Below are 27,597 nucleotides of genomic sequence, written 5' to 3'. Positions count from 1 at the left end.
TGACATCATCAGACCTTGTTACTAAATTTGATGATCATTTGAATGTCATTTAGAGGCAAAATTGAACCACTATGATAACCATTTGGATGTCAAATTTAACTTCATAATTATTTGATTAGATCCCTCTCCAGATTTAGTTTGGATTTTACAAATTGACTTTGGGAGGCCATATCTCAGTCATTTAGGATCCAAATTAGGTGCAATTTAAAAAAAAAAATTGTGTAGAATTTCTTGAAATTTTCATTTGGCGCTATTATTTTCTAGTTTTGGTGCACAAATTTGTCAAAAATTGTAGAAATTTGTGATTGTACCTATATAATTTTGAATTTTGCAACTTCAATTGCTTCGTTCAGGTTCATTTGGACTCCAAATTAGGTTCTATTTTTTTAAAAGTGAATAATTTTTTTGTCTACTTTCTAGATCTGTAATTAGATTATTGGCTTGTGTGGACAAAAGTACCACTTTTAGAATTATGTCCTTTTCTGCATTGTAATGCTTTGCTATAGCTTCAAAATTGTTGTATTTATGAGTTACATTGTAAAGTTCTAGATTTGAACTACAAAAGAAGGTTGTAAACAAAACAAAAAAAGTCCACTAAGTCCATTTTGAGAAAGTGGCCCATTGTAATTGCACTACCTATAAAGTGCCAAATCATATATTGGGGGGTTAATTGCTTGTTTTTGCATTTTGGTAGGTGCAAAAATTCATTGATCTCATGGAGATTTGTTTCATATGTCGGGGTGGTCTTAAACCAAAGTTGACAAAGAGGAACTATAAAAAATGGAGTGCCTTAATCATTGATCATCTAAGAAGAGAGCATGAGGAAGTATTTCCTTATTTATATTTCAACAAACTAATCTCTTCCATTGATCATCACGTATTGCAAGAATTTTGGACATCATTTATTTCAATGTCACTCAATCTTGCTTTAAAGATATTGACAAGAATAATTATCCTTATGACATTTGGATAGGTCTTTGGGAAGCATATGGAGATCCAAATATTCATCCCTTTCCATAAGACATTATATCATTAGTCACTTCAGTTATGGTACCTCCAACTCCAAACGAGATCACACATTTTGATACTCCTATTTATTCTACTAATCCAATTCCAACCATAGATGCTCTTGATTAAAGCACAACAAGAAATGTGATGTCTTCTTGTTTCAACTTTATGGGATGACTTCTTCTAGACATTGGATGGCTATTTGTGGAGTCTCGCATTGAAGATATGGGAGACATCATGGATGACATCAATCTTCTCTTTGGTGAGGAGACTTCTTCACTAGTTGTGATGGCACACTCTAACCCTCAACCACTTGATTGTTCTGACATGTTTGTGGACATTTCATTACAGTAGATGGAGGAGGACTCTTTCACTTATGAGAAGTCATATCAGTCTATGAAGAGTGTCTTCCCATTTCCTCAGACATCATATTTTTTGATAATTCTTCCTACTAGTTGGGGAGCATTCTCTTCTACACCAATGACACCATTTCTTCCCATAAGGAAAAAATTCATTCAACTTTTATGGTTTAGCTTCTTCATTCATCAAGAAGCTTCTTTCATAGGTGTACCTACATTATTGAAGGGAGGTGACATTTCTTCTCTTCCTCCATCTACTTATGAGGGTGCTTCATTGTCTTTGGAGGTTGATTCAGTTTCATCCATGGACATGTCACCTTGTTTGCCACCTTATTTTGGGCATCCACTAGATTGGTTTGTGGCATTGTCATTCATCAAGGACTTGTTGACATTTGAGTAGACTTTAGGGGCAACATCCACCACATACTACATCTAGATTCCTCTTTTTTCATCCTATCCATAGTGGGAAGCATATTTGCACCTATACTTAGTGTATCTTCTTCCTAAAGGGTGAAATATTGTTTGTTGACATTGGATTTTCTTCTATCTTTAGACACTTATCATTATGAGATTCTTAACTAAGGAGGGGATTTCATCGATGGATTCTCTATTGTATATGAATGATGTATGTCATAATGGGGGGGTCTTGATTAGTCCGTTTATACATGCATCTTTCTATGTTGCACATATATCTCTTTTTGGAGGAGGGGTTTTCCCATGAGGTTTTCCCTCTTTCTCTATTTGCAAAAAGTTTTCATTGCATTTTATCATTGCATTTGTACTTGGGTACCTAACATGGCCTAGTAGCTAGGACCCATTATACATTTCATCATAGCTTTTGTGAGCTTAAGTGAATTCTAGTTGCACTTAAGGGGGGATGTTAGTGTAAATAATAATTATTTATACTTTACTTAAGCTTACTTAGGATAAATGCATTATTTTGGACACCTCGAATCTTGCGTACTCATATGAGTTGTCATGTTGATAACATAGGAGTAAGAAACTCTAATTTAGCACATAGTGTCTACATCACTGGAATTTGCATAATCAACTAAGTTCTGATGTTGACAACATAGTTGTTCACAGTCTTAATTAAGCACATGGTGTCTACAACATAATTTAATGTGACACACCTTTTTAGGCTTATCCTCTCATCATTGTACTAATTCCTCTGCTTAATGGAGGATAATCCTCTATTGGTGGACATGTGCTTAATTGTGAGGCTTATCATATTGCTAACTCCTGGAATTTTAGAAGCATTTTAAAGGCCTTTATATGTAGGCACTCCTAGTGTACTATTACATCAATTCAAACATAATTTGAATATCATATTGTTATTTTGATCATACTCTGTTGGTCTATTTTGTGCTAGTTATTGTGCTTCTTGGTCTTAGGTGATTTTTCCCTAAGGAAAGTTCTTACATGGTATCAAACCTATACCAAATTCTTACAATTAAATTTTTTTCATTCATTTTCAAATAATTTTGGAAAGGTTTGGTAGCCTTTGGAGCAAGTTTGAGGGTCAAACACTCAAAGATGTAAAAGCTCTTAAAAAATTATCAATGTTGTCATTGACAACATTCATAACTTTTTGTTGTATTCGAGAAACTTAGTAGTTAGGAGTAAATAAATATCTAAAATAGTTAGGATAGGAGTTGCAATGTGTTTATAAGGCCATCCTCAACCTTGTGATAGGGTTGGAATTTTGGGAAAACTTTTTGTGTATGAATTGAGTAGAAAGTTTATAGTTACAATTTTATGCTTTTGATTAATTTGAAACTTTAGTGTATTAGATTTGGAACTATTGTTTCTTGAAGAGTTAAAGGATTTTTATTTGTGATTTTGTATTGTGTTAGTTTGTACTTTTGTGAGGTTTTAGTTGCTTGTATAAATTATTTTGGTTCTTGATTGCCTATTGTTCTAAATCTAGTATTGGAGAAAAATGGAGTTATAACTCCCTCTCCCATAGTATGATCTATACAGCCTATTGGGACTAGGAAAATGAATCCTTATACATATTATATAGTGAAGGAGGGTCACTAGAGAGCTAAGGAGTCATTTTTATGGTGATTCCCTAGGCAAGTTAGAGATGCATGGCTAGGGATCATAGTATGTAGGAGAGGTAATAGGAGTGATTGAACACATAAAAAGATTCAATAAAAGCATGGATTATGTAAGGAGAAGATGTATACAAACCCCAAATATAGGTTGAAGCATTGGTGGAAGGATTGAAGGAGTATTAAACTTGGTCTTGCAAAACTGGTTCAATTACCTTGGAAACCTTGATTTTAAGCACCAATATAGGTCGTATTATACAGATTTCTTGAGAGTTTGAGACCTCATGAATCATTAAGTTATTTGAAAATGGTGTTAGGATTAGTAGATAGGTTCCCCCTTGTTAATTGGTTTTCCAAGTTGTTCTATTTTTTCTTCATTTGGAGGGCTAATTGCTCGTAGCTCTATTACAAGCATTTTTGTAAAATCTTTTATGATTTTTGGAACTAGATTATGGTTTCAAGTTTGTTAATGGTTGTAAACCTTGAAAAGAATCCAAATGCATTCCTAAATGATCATTCCTCCATTTGGAGTTTCATTTGAGTTTTTGGGGTTAGTTGTATTTTGTGTGAAGAGCTAGAAAGGTTGAATCAAGCTTTGGGAATGGTGATGGAGATTTGTTCTTACTAATTGTTGTGCACTGGCTGAATAACTTAAAGGTCCTCATAGTTAGGATCCTTAGGAGAACATGGTAAATAGAAACCCTATTATATCATGTGAAAAAAGTAAGGTGACCCTAGAGGAAGCTAGGGTAGGAGAAAGACTAGTTTGTCACATTAGAGTGGTATGGGAGAAAGTTGAGGACTTAGGAAGGAAGTGTATGTTTACAACTACTAGAAAGTTAGTTGGTAAGTCAAGTAAGGTTAATAATGTAGCTAAGGAAGTTTATAAAAAGAAGAAGAAGAATATACTGCTTGAAGAGGCTTCATTAGAGGTCAAGGTAAAGTTGGATACAATTGTTGATGCAACCAAGAATATGGAAGAAGAGAGCAATGTTTGGGGTAAGGAGATAGCAGAAAAAGATGCTCTTTCTAAGATATACCCTATCTTGAATGAAGAACCTTTCTTTAAGGCCATTAAATCCCTATGAGGGAAGGCTTTGGAAGGTGTTCCACTATTTAGTGGGAAGATGGACATAGATGTAGTGATGGATTGGATAGATGGGATGGAGAACCATTTTAATTGTGAATGGGTGTCAGAGGCATAAAAGATCAAAGTAGCCAAGTCAAGAATCAGAGAATCAATATTGACTTGGTAGAGTGTTAGGGGAGGCAAGAATCCTATAGCCAATTGGAATGCCATGGCAACCATACTAAGGGAGAATTTCCTACCAGAGGACTATGAGATTGACCTCCACAAAAGGAGACAAGGACTAAACAATTTTTTTTTATGTGGCTTCTTATATAGAAGAGTTTCAGAGATTATGCCTTAGATCCAAGAAGCAATAGGAAAAGCCAATAAAGGTGGTTAGGTACTTGGGTGGTTTACAGTAGAATATCCAAGAGCAGCTAAGCTTATGGACTCCTACTACTATTCAAAGGTTTCATTAAGTAGCCCTAAAAGTGGAAGAGAAGACTAGAAAGAAAGGGGAATCAAACTTCAAGGATAGAGACAAGGGTAGAAATCAAAGAAGAAAAACAAGAGGGTACCAAGGTAGAGGCAACAAACAAAGAAATCAACATGAAACTAGGTTGACTGACCAAGCCATTGAAAGCACTCCTAGAGGAGGTTATAGCAGAGGAAGGGAAAACCAAGGAGGTTCTAATAGGGGTAGAGGATTAGGAAGAAACAACTCATACTTTTCTAGTATGAAGTGTTCTAATTGTGGTATACTTGGCTATCCAGCATATAGATGCTCTAAAAATCCCTCTTCTTCAAATACTGATGAAAGAGTGGCATATATAGAAGAGGATAACTCTAGCTACATGGATAAAGAAGTGGATAAATAGAGTCTAAAAAATGTGAGAACCTTATTTTTAGTAGGATATTGATGAAACAACATACTTCTAATGAACCTAAGCATAGGAGGACTCTATCTAGGATCATATGCAAGATCCTTGGAAATGTTTGTAAGTTAGTGGTGAATTCAAGCTCTACTGATAACCTCAAATGAGAGAAGGTAATTGAGAAGCTTAAATTAAATTAAATACCCCATGTGAACCCATACAATGTGACTTGTCTCAAGAAAGGTTAGAGTATACTGGTCATTGAAAAAATTGGTTAGATTTTTCCATAGTAGGGTACAAGGACATGTTATTGTGTGATATTATGTCTATGGATGTTTGCCATATATTGTTAGGTAAACCCTAGTAGTATGATAGGGAGGTAGTATATGATGGAAAGAAAAAATCCATATCATTCAAGAAATGAGGCAGAACTTTCAAAATCCAATCTTTGTTGGAAGGAGAAGAATGACAGTCAAAGGTGCCTAGCGTGTTACTATGTAGTTGAGATTTTTTTGTTAATGATCTCAAAGACCAAGAAATCCAAAGTTTTGTAGTTGTTTTGAAGTGAAAATGAGAAGAAAAATAGTCAAAGATCCATTTCCTACAAAGGTACAAGCATTTCTTGAGAAGTACAAAGATATTGTGAGTGATAGCAATCCTGCTACCCTACCTCCTAGAAGAGCCATAAGCCATCAAATAAAATTTGTTCCTAGTGTATCCTTATGAAACAAAGTAGCATACATGATCACTTTAGACCAAAACTTCAAAGTGGCTAGACAAGTACAATAATTGATGGACCAAGGTCTAATCAAGAAGACCATAAGCCCATGTGTAGTCCCTATTGTACTAGCATCAAAGAAGGAAGGAAAATGGAGACTATGTATAGAATCAAGGGCTATAATAGGGTCACAATAAGTAGGTTTCCCATACCTAAGATTGAGGATCTCATGAATTATCTTGGAGGCGTTATGTACTTCACCAAGCTAGACTTGAAGAGTGGATACCACCAAATCAAGATTAAACAGGGAGATGAATGGAAGACAACATTCAAGACAATAGATGGACTTTATGATGGCTTGTGATTCAATTTGGTCTCTCTAATATTGCTAGCACATTCATGAGGCTCATGAATGAAGTTCTTAAAGACTTCATTGGAAGGTTTGTGGTTGTATATCTAGATGATATACTTATCTTCAGAAAGACAAAAGAGGAGCACATCAAGAATGTGTAAGGAGTATACCAAAGACTTCATGAGGAGAAGCTTACTATAAACCTTGAAAAGTGTGAATTCTTCAAGAAAGAGCTTGTGTACTTGGGATTTGTGGTGTCTAAGGGATCCTTGAAGATGGATCTAGAGAAGGTTTCTACTCTCCTCAATTGGCCACCACATACTAAATTTAGTAAGGTAAGAATTTTTCATGGTTTAGCTCAGTTCTCTAGGAAGTTCATTGGGAATTTTAGTTGCACATGTGCACCTTTTCTAGATACCATAAAGGGTGGGGTCAAGTCTAAGTTTAGATGAACCTTAGAAGCTAAAAAATCATTTGAGATGCTAATGAAACAAGTAGGTACCTAACTTGTTTTGTAACTACTTATTTTTGAGAAAATATTCACTATACAGTGTGATGCAAGTGGCCTAGTAGTAGGGGGAGTGTTAAGCCAAGAAAGCATGCCAATAGCCTTCTTTAATGGCAAATTTAATGAGGCCAAAACAAGTATTCTTCATATGATTTAGAACAATATGCCCTAGTCCAATCTCTTAGTATGTAGAGACACTACCTATTGCCTAAGGAATTTATTCTATTTACTAACAATAAACCTCTCAATTATATCAACACTCAAGAAAAGTTGAGGAATAGGCACTTGAAGTGGATGGAGTACTTGCAAGCTTTTTCCTTCATAATCAAGCAAAAGAAAGGACATATGAATAAAGTGGTAGATATATTAAGAAGAAGGTTGTTAACAATCCAAGAGGTATAGTTGCATAGCATTAGGATAGAGAGATTCAAGAGCCTCTATAAGGGCAACCATTTACCTTACAGAGTGGATTTTCATACTAATTTCTTTGAATTTACCTTACAAAGTGGATTTCTATTTAAGGGCAACCAATTTTGTGAACCAAGGGGTTTAATAAGAGAAAACCTAATATAAGAGAGGCACAATTGAAGCTTGAATGGACACTTTGGTGTGAGAAAAACCCTAGAATTGGTCCAAAGGTTCTATTATTGGCCTAAACTAGTAAGGGATGTAACTAGGTATGTAGAGAAATCCATTGCATGTACGAAAGCTAAAGGTGGAATAAGTAATGCAAGTGTCTATCAACTCTTACTTTTCCCAAATAGGCCATGGAAGTGTGTGAGCATGGACTTCATTATGTTAGTGTATAAATAATTAATTATTATTACACTTTACTTAAGTTTACTTAGGTTAATATGTTATATTATTATTTATTAGTTAGACACCTAGGAGTATGCATACTCATATGAGTTGTCTTGTTGACAACACAAGAGTTAGCAACTCTAATTTAGCACAAGGTGTCTTCAACATTGAAGTTTGCATATTTATCTGAGTTGTCATGTAGACAACACAATTGTTTGCGCTCTAATTAGGCACATGGTTTCTACAACATCTTTTTACATGACACACCTATGTAAGCTTATCCTCTCATCATTGCACTAACTTTTGTGCTCAATGAAGGATAATCCACTATTTGTGGGCATGTGCTTAGTTGTGAGTCTTATCACTTTGCTGACTCCTTGTCATTCTAGAGGCCTTTATATATAGGAACTCCTAGTGTGTATGTATATTAATTCATTCTCATATTCATATTCTAATCATATTTTATTGGTCCATATTGTACTAGTTCTTGAGCTTCTTGATCTTGGGTGATTTTTCCCTAAGGACATGGTATCAGAGCTATAGAAAATTCTTACATAGTATTAGAGCTTAGGGTTCTCTTCACATAGCCATTGGAGACCATTTTTTCTTCACCACTCTATGGACCTTGATTTAGATATGGAGAATCTGTAGTCATTGGGAGCATCTAGAGCCAAAATAGACCTCACCATTGTGTCTGAAGCATCAATTTAGTAAATTTTTGATATAAATTTCCCTACCCTAGGCCATAGTCAAATCTGAAATGTCCCTTTTCTGATTTTTCATGATATTTCCAACCTCTAATCAGATCTTTAAAATCAAACAACTGCTATCACAAAGATCCACCAAATTCCTTAAGAAACCCCAAATCGGGTATGTTGAAAATAGTGCTAAAAGCTTCACAACTTCACAAATTATTAATGAATCTGAAAATGGAAATTTTTACAGAACTTTCAGCAGCATAACAGCCTACAAATTGATATTTCCAGATCCGTATAGCCTTTACACAACAGCTCGAAAATGTAGGACCAAAACTATGCTCATCGGGCTCCCGAAATAGCACAAAATATGCTCGGAAACACCACAAGAACACTAATAATCTATCTCAGAAGTTTAATCATGTCCCAATATATATATTCAGCTCTATTTTAACAGCTTAAAGTATAAAATACAGCAGCAACCAAAACTGATATGAAATACTCAACCGGAAACACCAAACTCTTACAAAAATACACCCGGAAACTCACAAATCTGCACTGTTCAGCACAAAGGCAAACTCTGTATGAGCATGCCCATGGAATGGCTTCAAACTCCCGTCCTTAGCCTTCCTGGAAACCTGCAAACTCCCATTCTTTGGTCTCCCTAGAAACCTGCAAACTCCCGTTCTTGGGTCTCCTTCTCCACAGGTTTGGCAGCCTCTGAAGAATAACAAAGAATGAGTGAAAATCAAGTCTGGAATCCCCCCAAAATGCCTCCAAACCTCTTTAAAAAGGGCATAACTGTAACTCACATCCAAGAGAGGTTAATGAAACATATTTTAATAATAATTATCATTTATTAGTCCAACGGTTTCCAAAGATTAACTCCCTTTTTCCGAAACTTCACTTTCTTGGGCCTGCCTGTCTTAGCAAAGATTATTATTTTTTAATTATTTGAAAAGGGGACATGACAAGTCCTCCCCTCCCAAACATTGCTTGTCCTCAAGCAATGGCTGAACAATAAACCAATCAATCCTCCTGGATCCCAAATGTAGTCATGAACTATACTACTACCAATTAACACAGACTCCTGCAAGATCCTCTGCAATATGACCAAGAGGAATCCATAATCAAACTGGCAATTATAGCTCAACCAAACTCCAAAATCACCATTACCACAGTCAAAAACCCATGAGACACAAACTATTAGAATATCAAAACCCAAGTAAAGTGGACTACCAACATAGTAAATACCATCAATGCATTCCACTGGCCTATATGGAATGTACAATCCAACTCTGCAACAATGGTGAATGCTCTCAAATGAAACTATACCAAGTATGGAGAATCCACACACTATACAACTCCTGCAGTCAACACAACTCTGTAGATCATTGGCCACTGTCTCATAACCATAACTCCCATGCACCCCTGATGGTGAAAAGCCATCACAAGATAAACAACAAGAAATGGAACCCAAACCAAATTTTCCATGAACAAGTGATACAACCCACTGTGACTGATCACTAGCTAAGTCAGGAGATGTCATAGCCAAAGGAGTAGAATCAATAACAACACTTGCTGAAGCATCACTCCAAAACTCCTGCTCTAAGTCATGTATTATCAAGCTATCAACTACAAAACCTGTCGCCATGTCGTGCCCATCACAACTCTCATCTCGAGGCATCAAACTATTCCATAATTGATGATAAGCACTAGGAACCAAAGTACATCTCTGTATCATAATCTCATCAACATGGTCATCAAAGGTAAATTGATGAGCGTACCTCACAGTGTAATGCCGATAGAATGCGCCAATCTCAGTCAGTGGCTCAGACTGTAATCCAGATGAAACTAACTGCAATTGATCATCAACCATGTTGGAACTGACTACTACCTCCAAAGATATCACCAAGGGAGTAGTATTACTATCAGGAACCATGCCAACTGTCGACTCACCAACATCACACATGACCTTTGATACATCTCTAGTCTCTGTGCCTTCAGTACTAGAGGCCACCACCCTGTCAGGCATACAATAATCTGCTACAATACCCAACTCAACTAAACCTGACTCTAGTGGGAATGAACCTGATATGCCAATGTTAGTATCAAGGATGGATGCATCCCCATCTCCATTGTCTCTGACAATCTCAGTCATGGACATCCTCGAATCACCAAACACCATAGCTTGTGACTGTATAGAATCAGATAAAGACTGTAGTTGCTCTAACTCCATGGTCACCTTAGCCAAATGAAACTGTGACTCCTTGAAAGCCAACTGTGTACTCTCAAGAATCTCAAAAGTCACCTCAAGCTGCTCAGTAAGCTCACTCACCTCATCTTCCTTGGCCAACAATGCATCATATGTTGTACTACCCCACTCCATAAGATAATCTCTATCAGCTACCAACTGCATATAATTCTGTCTCAAAATCTGAATAGCCTCCCATAAAGAGTGGATCTCTGTCAAGGAAAGATAACTTCCTTCCTGCTCATCACTAGTAGGAGAACCCCATCCATAAACTGCTAATAATTGACGAGCAGCATCAAAATGTTGGCAAGTGATAGCAATGTCTCGATCACTAACTCTCAACTGATTAGACACATGATGGCATTGGCTTGACTGTCTCCTACAAACCTCCTTTGATGCACTGTCTAAAGGAGTATCCTCAAAGTTACTAGTCTCTAGAGTATTACCATCCATGTCCTGTGAATCAACTCTAAAGCTCATATCAACATACAGAGTATCAAAATTTGTAGCACTGCTGTCCAACTCCTCTGTACCCAAAGAAACTAAGTCTTCAAAATTGCCCACTACATCCTCCTGGATGTCATCGATGCCAATATGATCCTGGGACTCATCTGTACACACTGCCAAATATGAAAGATCATCAACACATTCCAGCAAGTATGGTCGACTGGATATATGAACAAAGCCCAACACCGGTGTATAAAAACTAATACCAACATCAGACAAGATACTGGCACAAGAAAAGACAACACCGTGTAATCTGCTAATCAAATCCATGATAGCACCCAAACAAACACTGCGACCAAAAAGTGTTAAAGATCTCCAGTCAACTGAATCCCAAACACCAATATAACAATCTCGTGTCCATATCCGTAAACTAGAATCAACTGGTAACTCAAGCAAACTCCTCACCTGAGTAATATGACCAATACCAACTAACTCCACATACCTGTCATGATAAGGTAATGAAGTCACAATACTATCTTCACTCACCTTCAGCTGGCGGGATAAATCATGTGAAGTACTACCTGCCTCAACCTCATGTGATGAAGCATCTAACTGCGCCTGGTACTCTTTCTCAGCAAATTCATGAATGCTCAATGTCTGCTCATCTCTACTAGGTATCTCACCATCCTGCACAACAACATCCTCATAATCATCATCTGAACCCACTACACTGTAGTCACTGCCTGTTGTAACTATACCATCCTGAATACCTGTGGCATCACCCTTTGACAACCTGTAAACAATTGTCTCAATTTGAGTATCAAGTTGACTGTTACTATCAATCTGTGTAATATCCTTTCCCACCACCTCCTGTGGCAAAGTAGAATCTGAGACCACTACCTGGCTATCAGCTAGTTTCTCAAACTCCTCATGCAAGTTCTTGGGAATTGTGTCATCTGTCCTGTGAGAAAATCTGCCAAATAGAAATCCAGTCAACTTATCCACCTTAGCTGGGTCAGATAACATGTCATTTATACGGTGGTGCTCAACCAACTGTTTAGACATGTCATGGCTTATTTTCATAAGTTTATCTCGAATGTCTAAATAACCATCCTTTCTACTATTTTGACTCTGGCTATCAATTGTCCAAGATCGTTCCCTCTGAGACTCTGTACTATACCTGTCCATTCTGGATAAAGTAGAGTGTAACCCCAATAGGATATAACTTCTTCAAGCACCAAGAACTAACATGCAAATGATTAGAAGTAGCATGCAACCATAGATTTGGACATGCAACTGATTAGAAGCAACATGCAACCACCAAATTATGACATGCAAGATCTTGGTAGTTGTCAAAACTGACATGCAAACTTCTACAACCGCCAAATTCACCAAGAACTAATAGGCAAATGATTAGAAGTAGAATGAAACCATAGATTTGGACATGCAACTGATTAGAAGCAACATGCAACCACCAAATTATGACATGCAAGATCTGGGTAGTTGTCAAAACTGACATGGAAGATCTGGGTACTTGTCAAAACTGAAATGCAAACTTCTACAACCACCAAATTCACCAAGAACTAACATGAAAATGATTAGAAGTAGCATGCAACCATAAATTTTTACATGCAGCTGATTAGAAGCAACATGCAATCATAAATTATGACATGCAAGATTTGGGTAGTTCTCAAAACTGAAATGCAATATCTGGGTAGTTGTCAAAACTGACCTGCAACTTCTACAAACCCTCAGGCTGGCAAGATCATGGCTCTGATACCACTAAAATGTCCCTTTTCTGATTTTTCATGATATTTCCAACCTCTAATCAGATCTTTAAAATCAAACAACTGCTATCACAAAGATCCACCAAATTCCTTAAGAAACCCCAAATCGGGTATGTTGAAAATAGTGCTAAAAGCTTCACAACTTCACAAATTATTAATGAATCTGAAAATGGAAATTTTTACAGAACTTTCAGCAGCATAACAGCCTACAAATTGATATTTCCAGATCCGTATAGCCTTTACACAACAGCTCGAAAATGTAGGACCAAAACTATGCTCATCGGGCTCCCGAAATAGCACAAAATATGCTCGAAAACACCACAAGAACACTAATAATCTATCTCAGAAGTTTAATCATGTCCCAATATATATATTCAGCTCTATTTTAACAGTTTAAAGTATAAAATACAGCAGCAACCAAAACTGATATGAAATACTCAACCAGAAACACCAAACTCTTACAAAAATACACCCGGAAACTCACAAATCTGCACTGTTCAGCACAAAGGCAAACTCTGTATGAGCATGCCCATGGAAAGGCTTCAAACTCCCATCCTTAGCCTTCCTGGAAACCTGCAAACTCCCATTCTTGGGTCTCCCTGGAAACCTGCAAACTCCCGTTCTTGGGTCTCCTTCTCCACAGGTTTGGCAGCCTCTGAAGAATAACAAAGAATGAGTGAAAATCAAGTCTGGAATCCCCCCAAAATGCCTCCAAACCTCTTTAAAAAGGGCATAACTGTAACTCACATCCAAGAGAGGTTAATGAAACATATTTTAATAATAATTATCATTTATTAGTCCAACGGTTTCCAAAGATTAACTCCCTTTTTCCGAAACTTCACTTTCTTGGGCCTGCCTGTCTTAGCAAAGATTATTATTTTTTAATTATTTGAAAAGGGGACATGACAAAATCTGAGGCAAATTTTTTTTTCCAACTAGAACCCAAAGGCCCGATTTATGAAATTGGTATAATCTCTTTAGATTTGAGAAACTAATTTTTTAGATCTAAAGATTTTTGCATTTTTGTATTTTTTCTTTTTGAATTTTCATTTTATTTCTGAAATTCTATGAAAAAATTGGCCTTTTAGGCTAGTAGGTGTGAGTTTTTGTTGGACAAAATTGGAGCTTGCTGGTGCAAATTAGATATTGGCATCATATTTAGAAGGTCCAAAAACCCCCAAATTGACTTTTTTTTCATCAAAATTGGACATTTGAGGTGAAATCTAGAGACAATTGATTTTTGGAGGTGTGATGATGGCAATTCAAAAAAAAAATATAGAGGTGATTTTCAAACAACAATATCTCTCTAATACAGTCTCCTTTTTTCAAGCAATTTTTTTGTTTTGGGGTAGAATTTTGTGATCTACACATTGGTGTTTGATGTTTTAGATCTCTATTTTTTTGCAACTTGTAAATAATAATTTTTGCAACCTCAAAGGCTTAGTATGGGCTCATCTAGACACACAATCAAGTTTCATTTTTTTTGAAAGTGTATATTTTTTCATCTACTTTCCAGATCTAAAATTAAATTATAGACTTGTGTGGATAGAAATACCACTTTCAAAAATAGGTTTTTTTTTGCATTGTATTGCTTTGATTAAACTTCAAAATTGTTGAATATATGAGCTACATTGCTAAGTACTAGATTTGAACTCCAAAAGGAGGTTGTAAATAGAAAAATCAAAAGACCACTTTTGTCCATTTTGATAAGTGGCCTATTGTAAATTTACTACATATAAAGTTCTAAGAGCATCATTTTTGGGGTGGTGTGTCTTGTGTTCTTGTGTCTCTCTTTCTCTCTTGTGCTCTCTTAATTTTTGCATCATGGGTTCACCTGAAAATCCACTTTTAACTTCACACAATTATACTACATGGAAAGATATTGTATGAAGTAGGCTAATGGAAAAAGTTTAAATCTATTTATTGATGGTACAATTGTAAAACCCATTGATGCTAATGCACAAGTTGATTGGCCAGTTAAAAAAAACTAGGCTTTAGGAATTATTAGGAGTTGTGTTGATAGCTAGATCTCTTCTTCCATATTCCTAGGGTTGTATGCTAAGGTGAATGAGGAAAAGGGATTCCAAAATAAGGATGATCTACTTCTATTGGATGCTAAGAATTTTGGCAAAATTCAAGACTATGCCAACAAAGCCAATGAATTGAGAGCACTACTTAAGGATTGTGGTAATCCATGAAGGATAATAGATTTATTCATCACACCTTGAAAAGGCTACCTTCAAATTATACATCTTTCGTTTTGAGTTACAACACTCATAGTTTGACCATGGGATGTGCCTTCACTGAGCCTAAATTTGATGCATTTATAGAAATGTAGATGTTGGAACAATCCAAGATTGTAGATATGGGAATTCTCAAGTCATCCAAATCTATAATATTGGTGGCTAGTAATGAGAACAAAAATCAAGGTGGAAAAAGTTCTACGAATAGAAAGCAAAGGCAGTGGAAGCAAAAATCACAATCAGAGATACAACAATCTTCCTCCTCACAATAAGCCAATTCTTCTTCCAACAAGATGGGAGACAAAAAGAAGAAGGATAAACTATTTTGTGCATATTGCAAGAAACCAAATCATGATGAGCATCATTGCAAGACTAAGAGAATAGACGAGTTGGAAAACTTACTTAGGAAGAACAAAATCAAGGTGCCAAATGCTTCCAATGATTCAAATACATCCACTTCAAAGGGAAAAGGGCTAGCAATTTCAAGTTCTTTAGGGGAATGGATTCTTGACTTGCATGTAGGCTCAAATCATATGGGTTCTTCAAAAGGACACTTTTCTTCATTGAAGAAATCTAAGGTACCTCACATCTTTGTAGGGAATGATACACAAGTGGAAGTTGAAGGGAATGGACAAGTTGAGATGGGAAATGTAGAGTTCAAAGACATTCTCCATGTTCCTAAACTTAGCACTAATCTCCTTTCAATTTATCAAATTGCTCACTATGGAGGTGGCAATAAAGTTGACTTACTTCTCGATAAAGTAATTTGGTGCACAATGTTAAGGATGATTTATTGGTTGTAGTGGATAAGGTCAATCATGACACACGACTTTACTCTTTCTCCCACTTTGTTCCTAAGTCTCCTTCACATGCCTTGTTGGCACATTCACAAGGAGAAAGTAAATTATTGCATGAGTGGTATGGACATCTTGCCTTCCGCTATCTTCATCAAGTTCACTCAAAAAATATGGTCAAAAGTCTACCTACAATCATCTTTTCTATAGGTGAATGTTCAACTTGTTTAATGGATATGCATCTAGAAGAGAAGTTTGACAAAGTGAAGTCTTGGAGAGCACTAGTTGTTCTTGAGTTGGTTCATATAGTTCTAGTAGGCCCTTTTGTTGTGACATCAGTTAGCAAGGGTTGCTATGTCCTCACTTTCATTAATGACATTTTACACTACACATGGGTCCACTTTCTTAATCACAAGAATGAAGTGTTTGATAAGTTTCTAGCCTTCAAGAGCCATGTTGAGAAGAAATCAAGTAAATCCATCAAGGTTCTTTGTATGGACAATGAAAGTAGATATGTGAACTCAAGACTTAGATACTTTTTTGAACTTGAGGGTATTGATCTTCCAAATCCTATAGCATTTAGTCCACAAAAGACAAGTGTTGCAACAATGAGGATTAGAACACTTAAGTCAATGGCAAGTTGCATGATTCAAGCCAAGTCTCTTGATCCATCACTTGAAGTAGAATTAATAAGTAGTTCCAATCACATCCTTAATAGGTATCCTTATTATGTCATAGATGGAATGAGTCCTTTTGAGTCACGTTATAGAAGAAAACTAGTTGTGAAATACTTTAGAGTTTTTGGTTGTGTTGGTGTTTGAAAACACTGGAGGGTTTTCAATTATCCCACTGAGAAAGTGGCACATCTAGGGGCAGATAACTCCCATTTTCAACATGTCATTTTTGACAACAGGCCAACTATAAGGCGTGACCCTTCTTCTACTTCAGGCTCTGCTAGAACTAGGTGGGTGGACTTGAGATTCAAATGATATCGTACCAATGAAAAACATATCCCTGAATCTATTTAATGTAGATAAAAACCCTTATATCTCCTAGTAACTCATGAAATGACATAGATCTATAGTAGCTAAATGCAAATCTAGAATATTCACAAGCTAAGTGAGGGTTAAACTTTGATGCCCACTTCAACATGAACAACTGAATTGATTTGATTTTAAAGATTTTGAATTCAACAAAACCCCTAATATCTAGCAGCATGAACAAATGATCCTATAAACGACTAGTGTCTTATCTATTAGGCAAATCCATGAATCAAATGCGTACATATGAATATTTGAGACATATGTGTATCTTCAGATATCTGATCTATCCATTTAAGTTGTAAATGGAAATCTATGCTCACTTTGAACCTCATTCTTACATGATATCCCCATCAGCAAACCTGTAACCCTATTGATTCTCTGAAAAATTTACACAACCTCTTGGGTTATAAGCAACAATGAACTAACATACAGTCTTAAGGAGCTACAATTACAACCTAAGCTCTTTGGTCAGAGATTGTAAAACATTGAAGATCACTGATAAAGGAGACGAGAATCAGAATGAAACTAATGAAATTCCTATTCCTTTGTATTAATTTCCTTGAAATTATACAGTCATATGCATGAAATGAAAGACATGAAACAACCTAATAGATCTAAACTATTTTTATTATCTACACTACTCCTATTCATACAAGAAGAATTTGCTGAAGAATATGGTGTCTTAGTATTGGAAATGCATCAAGAACTGGATCCAAAATCTGGTATCACAGTCATGAGCAGATTTCTTCCAAGGAACTGGAACCCCTACAATAGAGAGAGACAAGATAGATATAGGAGAAGTTAATTCTGGGATTTGAATCTACAACTGACATCTGTCAACCTGAAGAAACCTTCTCAACAGTTAAAAACAACTTTCAAATCTTTTCCCTCAAATGCTGAATCAAATCCCTTTCAGTTATGGCTCTAAAAGCATCAAATATCTGAATTGAACAAATTTTTGATTTGATTCTTCATATTTTTTTCATAGTAAAGATGAAAATCAATTTTAAAAATGACTCTTAAAAGCCAAGGAAATATTCTGGAACTAATTTTCTTCACACCCAGACTTTACCAAGCCTTCAAAACTGCCCTGAAAAAAACTCTGATACGTCATGATGAATTCAGTCTGTTATGTCGCCAATGCCCCTAATTTCACAAATTGACCTACAATGTGAATTGATGAATACCTGTGCATAATCTGATTCCATATTTGAAAAATTTAGATTCTCTCAGTTCTGACGGTATATCGAAGTGCCTATTTCTGATAAAAAAATGCCCCTGTTATGGCCATTTGAATTTCTCATGTCTAAAATATGTTTTTGCAGTAAAATTAAAAATTAAAAATTTTGCATAGTCATAACTATATAAAATTCAAAAATATTTCAAATTTTCATTCTATGCATTTATCTTCTTAGAATTTTTACTTGATATTTACTTTAAATCTGACGATGCCACATGTCAAGTCCCTATTGGCTCATACCCGTCTTGAAATATTTTCAATTAATTAATTAATATTAATTAATTAATCAATTTCATTTCCTCCTCGTAGCACCGAAAACTCCATTCATTCAAACTTACACCTTTACGCTCATTTCATCTCCTTTTACATTCATACGAGGTCTTCACTTTGTGTATGGTCGAAATGCCTTTCACTCTACCTTTACGCGCATTTTCTTAGCCTCTTGCTTTACGTTCTTATGGCTTCAGACACCCTCTACATTCTTACGCTCAAGACATATCCGTGGACCTCTTAAAAATTTGATTTATGCTCTTATGAGCATGCTTGCCTTAGCATATGATCGAAACTCCTTTACATTGCCTTTTTCGCTCATACAGGATGGACAATTTTTTTGGAGCAACATAAAGCTTGACACTCTCATCTTTCAACCTTAGATTGGGCAATTTTGGAGCAACGTAAAGCTTGACACTCTCATCTTTCAACCTTAGATTGGGCATAAGACCGTAGAACTTTCATTTTGTTTTCCTGATCTTATGATGGGCGTGACATTTTGTTTTCCTGATCTTATGATGGGCGTGAGCATTTTGTATTGAGCATCAAAATTTATATGCTTTAACCCAGCGGGCCCCTCCATCTGCATGCTCTGCCTTTAAGGGCCATGTGTCTTTCAAGACACTTAATGCCTGCTTGCAGTTGTATTTAAACATTAGATTTCCCAAATCTCAATGAATGTGGGATCAAATGTTCAAAAAGAAACTCTTCTACCTCCTCTAATTGCATGAACCCTTATATAGGCAACGACTCTCCTCCTTATATTTGAATGCTTTGGAGTGCTTTATTCTTTCAATTACCGTGAGCTTTATAGTCTAAGCTGAGTACATGCTTTTTTCTCCACGCGAATTCCTTTTATTGCTGTAGACCTTCAATATTGGCGTGAGGAGCTTCTATTTTTTGGATGCTGCTATTTTCAATTTGTTTATATTACATGGTCACTTTCCTAGTTAGCAGCTTTGCTCTATTTCTTTTCCTTTTGCATCGTAACCACTTCGTGATTACTATGGGAGCATTAATGCTGGGGATGCCACTGATGAATTCGTGCCCTATCTTCAACTTGGCATCTATTTTGTTCTTCTTTTTAGCACATTAAAACTCGCCTCCCCCTTCAATGCGTGTGACCTTCATTAATGCATAGAGATAAATAAGAGAATCTATATCCTATGTTAGGCATGAATCTATGGAGCTAAACTATTCATGGTGGCTCCATTTCAAGATGTCAACCTGTCTCTTTGATTCATAGCTGCGACTTCTGTGAGCTCTTTTAATTTCCTTCTCTTTGTGTTGACTGTGATTTCTTTCTTTACCTACAGGCTTAAGAGAAATGTTGATTGACTCTCTGGGATGCCCATTAAAACTTTTGGCTGTGGGTACTTACTTTTAACTAGTCAACAGTTCCTTTTTAATCATGTCGACTACTCTTTGCTTCTATTTTTTTTAAACAATTTGCAGAGGCTTCCTTTGTATGCATTTTCCTTTTGCAATAACCTATACAACATTGACGTTGATGCACGAGCTTGATCTTTAACAACATCAACATCTCTTTCATCCACTAGTTTTGATAGCACGACTTTGGCATCTTCATACTCCAAGATGGAGCCAACTATTTCCACATCTTTTATATTGTCAACTTCTTGAAGGAGGCATTCACACTTCGAGTGGAGAAGTCCTTCCTCTGCAATGTTGAGAGCAACAACAAGCTCCTCTGACACTTTCAAATGAAATGGTATTATATGTGCTACAACAAATGTCTTCTTTACTTAGTCAGAATAGGTTCACCCTCATACTTCAATTATATCATCACCCCCTATATTGCTTTTGCATTATGATACTTTAATAGAGCAAATCCATTCCAATCACAATTAATCATGTTTGAAACTTCATCATGCCTTATAAATCTAATAGCATTAGTCGGGCTCCAAAGTGGGTCCGGCTAAAAAAATTTCATTTTCGGACACCTAAGCTGGAAAATTGATCATTTGAACATCTAATACTGATTGGAATTCAATTTGAGCACAAACTAATCCTTAAAACTCATTTTATCACTTTTGCACTAGGAGGTCCTTTGAATGGCCTTAAAAACTGACTCAAACACTTGATCGGGCTCTGAAAACTGGCACACTAACTCTTTGTTCCACACACTTGCACTGCATTGAATCTTGTCCCATGATGAAATCCCACTCAAAAGATATTGATTGTCAAAGTTGCATTCTCAGATTTACCTGCGAGAAAACACATCAGAAAATAATAAATTGGGTTCTGATATAGCTTTGAAAACTAGGCAAATGGGCACATGGGGAAACAAAAATTGGGGCATTGGTTCTCTATCATGAGAACAATGGACTTTTGTGATTTGGGCTCATGATGAATCACGGGACGCAAATGGAAATCAGTCAAAGTAGGCTACCTGGATTTTGTAGATTGAAACAATGACTGAAAAGCAAATTTTACAAATGGATTGACCTTGGAAAAGTGTGAATATGGATTCATCAAGCTCTAAAAACTGGCACACTTGTAGTATTTTCAGTGGACAATATAGGGGAACAAACCATTTAGTCATACCAATCATGGGTCTCAAGATATGATGTCATGAACAAGGGTACCAATCAATTTACAAATGCTGACACTTTTATACAAATTGCATTTGGAATCGCATTTGAAAACTAACCAAACAGATTTATCATAGGATGAAACATGAAACATAACAAATCTCTGATATCTATAATGCAACTCAAAAGGAATTTTAGCATTTCGATCAACTGGTCAAAAGTTATAGCTTGTCAAATAGGGCTTCCCAAAATTATGTGCAAAGTGCAAATGAGTGAAAACAATAACTGACCAACTTTGAGGGATTCAAAACCTAGTCAAACAGATTTGAAACAACTCAAAATTTGAAACATAGGTTTTCAGGTATGGACACCAAACACTCTCAAAGCAATGAGTCCTAAAACATTTCTGGGTGCAAGATACTCAATGGCAAACACAGCTTCTTGTTGCTATTTAACACAACATAAAAAGAAAATTAGATGTTGGCTCAAAATAAGACTTTGCCAAAAAACTCGGAATGACAATTTATCTTCATGGAATAGGTAGATGGGCTGAGTGGAAGGTGTTAGAAACATTGAACACCATGTAGGCCTTTACAGGTATAGCTAGGTACACAAGCATTTATGGGGCTTGATTTCTCAAAATTTGAAATGGGACTAAAAATGAAGCATGCAATTTTTTGTCCCAATAGGTTGTCCAACATGGGCACACATATCTTCAAGGAAATGCAAGGCACCACCATGGTGGCCTTCTACTTTCATTGAATATGATGAAAGTGTTAAGGCATATAGACTTATGGATCTTGAGACCCATGAGATATTCATAAAGAGGAATGTTCACTTTGAGGAAAGTTAATCTAGCTTATCCTCTAATCCTTTCCATACTTCATACATTGTGGAAACTAATAGTGAAAATAGCAATAGTGACTCAATAGGTTTAGATATGGGGGATCTTATTGATAGATGCAAGATGAGGTCACAACATTAGCACATCCCACATGCATACATTGCTATAGTGAGAGGTCCATGTAATTTAGAATAGTTGGACACACCTTGTCTTGCAGTTCTAGAATCTGGGGATGACTACATGATAGATATTTCAAGTTTTTTTGTGGAGTCTTACATAGAAAATTTGGGAGACATCATTGACGATTTACATCTTCTCTTTGATGAAGAAGATCCTTCTTCAGTTTTTGCGAGGGAACACTTTGACTCCTTTTCCATTCTCTAAATGATTGTTATTTCAAGGTTGATATGACTATGTATCCTTATGTACAATAGTTTTAGGAGGTCTCTTTATCATTTGATCAGATAGTTGGTTTTTTGGGATATGCTCTACATCCATCCTTGCTAGATCTAAATTTGTTCTTTTTAGTAGTGTTGGAAGGAGCAATTGTCAGTATCGATAGAGGGATAGTTGAGTAATTTTTAGAGACACCATTCATTAGGATTCTTTCTACAAATTTGGGAAGCATCTCATATATATCAGTGCAATTGTTTCTTCCTAAAGGGAGGAACATTATTTAGTAGTCATAGATCATCTTCTACATTCATCTTGGAGTAGCTATCATAATCAAAATTCTACATTTCGGGGGGGGGGGGGGGGGGGGGGGTTTGGGACTACCTTGTCCCTTTTTCTTCTTCTTCTCTCTTATGTGGAGGACTTTTTCCTCTTATGGGTTTTTGTCTTTATCATACTTCTCTATTGTATATACATGATGTATGTTGTAATGGGGGGTCTTAATTACTCCATCCATCCATGCATCTTGATTTTTCATCTCTATTTTTGGGGGAGAATTTTTCCCATGAAGCTTTCCCCCTTTCTCTATTTTTAGAGAGATTGCATTATATTGCATTATAGTTGTACATGGGTACATAACATGGCCTAGTAGGCAGGACCCATCATGCATTTTCATTATAGCTTTCGTAAGCTTAATTTCATTCTCCTAAGTTGCACTTAAGGGGGCATGTTAGTGTAAATAATTAATTATTATTACACAATACTTAAGTTTACTTAGGTTATTGTATTATTTTATTATTTATTAGTTAGACACCTTGGAGTATGCGTATTCATATGAGTTCTCTTGTTGATAACAAAAGAGTTAGCAACTCTAATTTAGCACATGGTGTCTATAACACTGAAGTTTGCATATTTATCTAAGTTTTCATATAGAAAACATAGTTGTTCACACTCTAATTAAGCACATGGCATCTACAACATCATTCTACATGACACACCTTTGTAAGCTTATCCTCTCATCATCACACTACCTTCTTTGGTTAATGGAGGATAATCCACTCTTGGTGGACATGTGCTTAGTTGTGAATCTTATCACTTTAGTAACTCCTAGTAATTCTAGAGACCTTTATATACAAGCACTCCTAGTGTGTATCTACATCAATTCATTCTCACATTGTTATTCTGATAATACTTTATTGCTCCATATTGTGCTAGTGCTTGAGCTTCTTGATGTTGGGTGATTTTTCCCTAAAGAAAATTCTTACATGGTTTTAGAGCTATACCAAATTCTTACACATAATCGGTCTACCCAAGAGGAAATAGGGTTATGATAGTATCTATCTGGTTTTTGATAGGTTTAGTAAGATGGGGCACTTCATTCCATGTAAGACTACCAATGATGCTAGCCAAATTATGCACATATTATTTAAGAAGGTTGTAAGGATTCATGGCCTTCCATTAAGCATTGTTTTAGATAAGGAGGTGAAGTTCATGAGCCACTTTTGGAAGACTTTGTGGAGAAGACTTTGTACAAACTTGTCATTTGGTTTAGCATACCATGCTCAAACTGATGACCAAACTGAGGTGGTTAATTGTTGAATATAATTGATTAATTATGTATTGTCTTTGGTCTTAATCAAAATTTCATATCATTTCCAATTAGTGTATGTCAAGCTCGCTGGAGTGATGAATACATTTTCTTATGCATGTTGAGCATTCTAGAGTTTTCCTAGTTTAGATGATAGTGTTTATCTAGTTCACTTGGGCGACAAAGGAAATTTTGTAGAATTTGAGTGTTAATGAAACTCACTTGATTAATGAAGGAAATGTTGTATGGAACTAGTTTTAACTGAGATTAATTGATTATAAGAGGAACTTTGTAAATATGAATTGTTAATCAAGTTCACTTGGTTAACATAGGAAAATTATTTTTGAGTTAGTATCTACCAAGCATAGTCAGCTAAAGAAGGATTTTCTTATTTTGGTATATTGAGTTCAAGTGATTTCTGATCTATTAGATTTCCACAATTCATTTAAATGAGAATTTCAATTTCTAGATATGATTGTGTAGAGTTTTTGTACCATCAATATTTCACATCATACTGCATGATCCATCATCAAGATTGAAGAGAACATGAAGAACAAAAAATGATGATGGATCATGTAGTATGATCCAAAACATTGATGGTAGAAAAAACACTGCATGATCAAATCTAAAAATTAAAGATTCAATTCAAGTGTTTTGTTTGTTTGTTCTAGCCAACTACAGAGATGATTTTAATTATTCTAAGTTGTATTCAAGCTAACTTGACAATGTGTAAGATATCATTATAAGGTCAAGTTAAGGATTGAATTTGTGGAGCATAATAGAATATTTGATGAAGCTTAGAGAAAGAGAAATTGGAAGGATAAGAAAAATATCCTTGTTTAGTTGCAAAGATACATTCAATCAAGAAGGATCAGGTATACAACCCAACATTGAGATCTATAATAAGAAATTTAGTTGCATCAAAAATCAGGGCATTTCATTATTACTTTCTAACCATTGTAGAAGTGATCCAAATCTCTTAACTAAGTTGGTTTAACAACTATTTGTAAATTTCTATTTGAAGTGTCTCAAGACTTCTAACAAGATCACTCTTAATAGGGTGATTCAATCCTCTAATAGGGTCACACCTAATAGTGTGTTTTGTAACTTTTAACATGGTTGTCTCCTAATAGGGCTCATTTTAGAAGGGTGAAACTCAGTAACTTTTTTAAATTGGTACTTTTTCCCAAATTGGGTTTCCACATTAAATATTGGTGTCAATTTTTTTCATTCACTATTTATTTCATGTGTATACAAATAAGTTAGGTAAGATTAATAAAAAATAATATCTTCAATATTTTCATGTTAAGAATTTACCACATTATTTAAGTTTTTATCGAGTTACAACATTTACTAGTGTATGTCGAGTGAATGCGTGTTTGCCAAGTTACAACTAAATATAGTTTAATTAGAGTTTTGTGTTGGATTGACATCTAAGGGATTTGGGATTTATTTTAGTGGTTAATAATTCACCCCTCCCCTCTTACTAACTCCTCTTATATTATCAACAATTGGTATTAGAGCTTTTGGTGCTTGCAAAAATAGTTTCAAGGACCTAACCTAAAGACGAGGATGTCTTACAAAAGGAAGATTCAAAAATTAAACAAAGATAACTTCAAGGCATGGCAAGAACTCATTAGGAAACACCTAGAAACCATTATAGATATAGGGCTAAAGAATTTAGATGCTAAATACAATTCTCCTACTAGAACTATGACTATTGAAGAAATTGCAAAAAAATAAAATCATAATATCATGATGATTGATATTGCCTCATCTCTCAACTATCCTGAATTTCATAAAGTAGAAGATTGTGGAACTTTTCATGAAATGTGGATCAAGTTGAATGAAATCCATGGAGGAGATGAAAAATGTAAGGAGAGCCAAAGCTGAATGTCTTAGAGGAAAATTTGATCAAATGAAAGTGAGAGAAGATGAAAATATTGAAAAATATGTTGATACAATCAAAGCTAGTGTCAATGCTATCAAAGCCTCTAGAGGAACAATTGATAATGCAATAGTAGTAAGTAAGGTACTTAGATCCCTTATTCCTATCTATGCAATAAGAGTGTCTACTATTTAAGAGATGAGATGTAATCCAAATCATAATATAACTTTGGATGCACAAGTTGGAAGGATGACAATATTTGAAATGGATAACAATGATAATTATACTCCTAGTTCTAGAAATCTTGAGTTTGCATTTGAAGACAAGGTATCACTCAAGAAGAAAGCTAAAAAATCTAATAGAAAACAATTTGAAATTGAAGAGAACAATTGTTCTAACAATGATCTTGGAGGTAGGTAAAAGCATAGATCAGTGTCACCATTTATGATACCAAAACCTATTTTGGTCACATCTCATTTCTCTATCGAAACTCAATTTTTTTCAAAAACTAAAAATGCCCTTTTATAGATCTTAGATTCAATATCATCATTATATAAATTTTTGAGTGTTTTGATTAGCTATAATATGTTATAATCTTAAAATATTATAAGTCAATATTTCAACATTTCAAAAGATGCTCCTTCAAAAAAGAAAAAAAATAGTAAATCATATCAAAAAAATTTAAAAATTATATTCATCTCTAGAGGAGAGAATTCTCTTCATGAATATGTAATATTTTTTAAGAAGGTATAGATTTGATAGGGAAGTTTTGACGGAAGGAAAATACTATTGGATTCTAATGAGGTCGAACTTGAGTACTTATAGAAAAGAAAATATATGTCAAAAATAATTATTTCTTTTTTTGTTCACTAGCTAAACATGTCATCTATAAGTTATTTTCAAATTAGAACAAAAAAAGATGATTTGCATATACTTGTTTGATGGGAACTACACCTTATAATTTTTACAGCTAAAAAAGGGACTTCAAAATAAAATAAAATGAATAAATTCTTACTCAAAAAAATTATAAAAATTATAGGCATAAAGTTCATCCAATTCTACACATTTCATCAGTTTACACCATCTTCATATTTTAAACACAAATACTACTTTTTTTTATCATTAATATTGAATTGTCAAATTTTGATATCCCATTTCTTTATAAAAGGTGATACAGGTTTGTGCTTTTACCCATAAATTTAAGCATTACTTACAAGGAGGTATTCCAAAGGTCAAGGAAAGTATAAATGTAAAATTCCTTTAATCTATTTCTCTTGTGAAGAAGTTGGACACATTGCTGCTAGAATAGATGTAATAAAGCTTATTAGGTTGAAGGACTAAAGCATAATACATCAAGTGTGGCACAACCAAATAACATTGGATTCATGGTGGAATTCATGAATGGGAAGGCCAAACTATTTCATGAAAAAGGAAATCTATTCTACCTTGATCTTAGTGAAATTTCATATTTTATTGCTCAAGTAGAAGAATTCTAGTTATGGCATAAAAGGTTGTGTCATGTGAACTTTGATAATCTGGTGAAGATGAGAAAACAAATAAGAGTAAGATGTATTCCTAGTCTGAGTAAACCTAATATGCATCTATGCAAAAATTGTCAAATCAGAAAGATGGGAAAGACTAGTTTTAAAAGAAAGAACTATAAATTTGAAGAAGTCTTGGAATTGGTTGATATGGACCTATGTGGACCTATTGGAAGAAAGAGCTACAATGGAGATAAGTATTTTATTCTATTTGTTTATTATCATTCTAGAATGATGACTGTAATGTATCTAAAAAAATCTAAAGCTTTTC

This window comes from Cupressus sempervirens, chromosome 9 (assembly GCF_028749045.1).
Source record: "Cupressus sempervirens isolate cs-2001-9-10 chromosome 9, ASM2874904v1, whole genome shotgun sequence".
NCBI lineage: Eukaryota > Viridiplantae > Streptophyta > Pinopsida > Cupressales > Cupressaceae > Cupressus > Cupressus sempervirens.
This window is presented reverse-complemented; position numbering follows the sequence as displayed.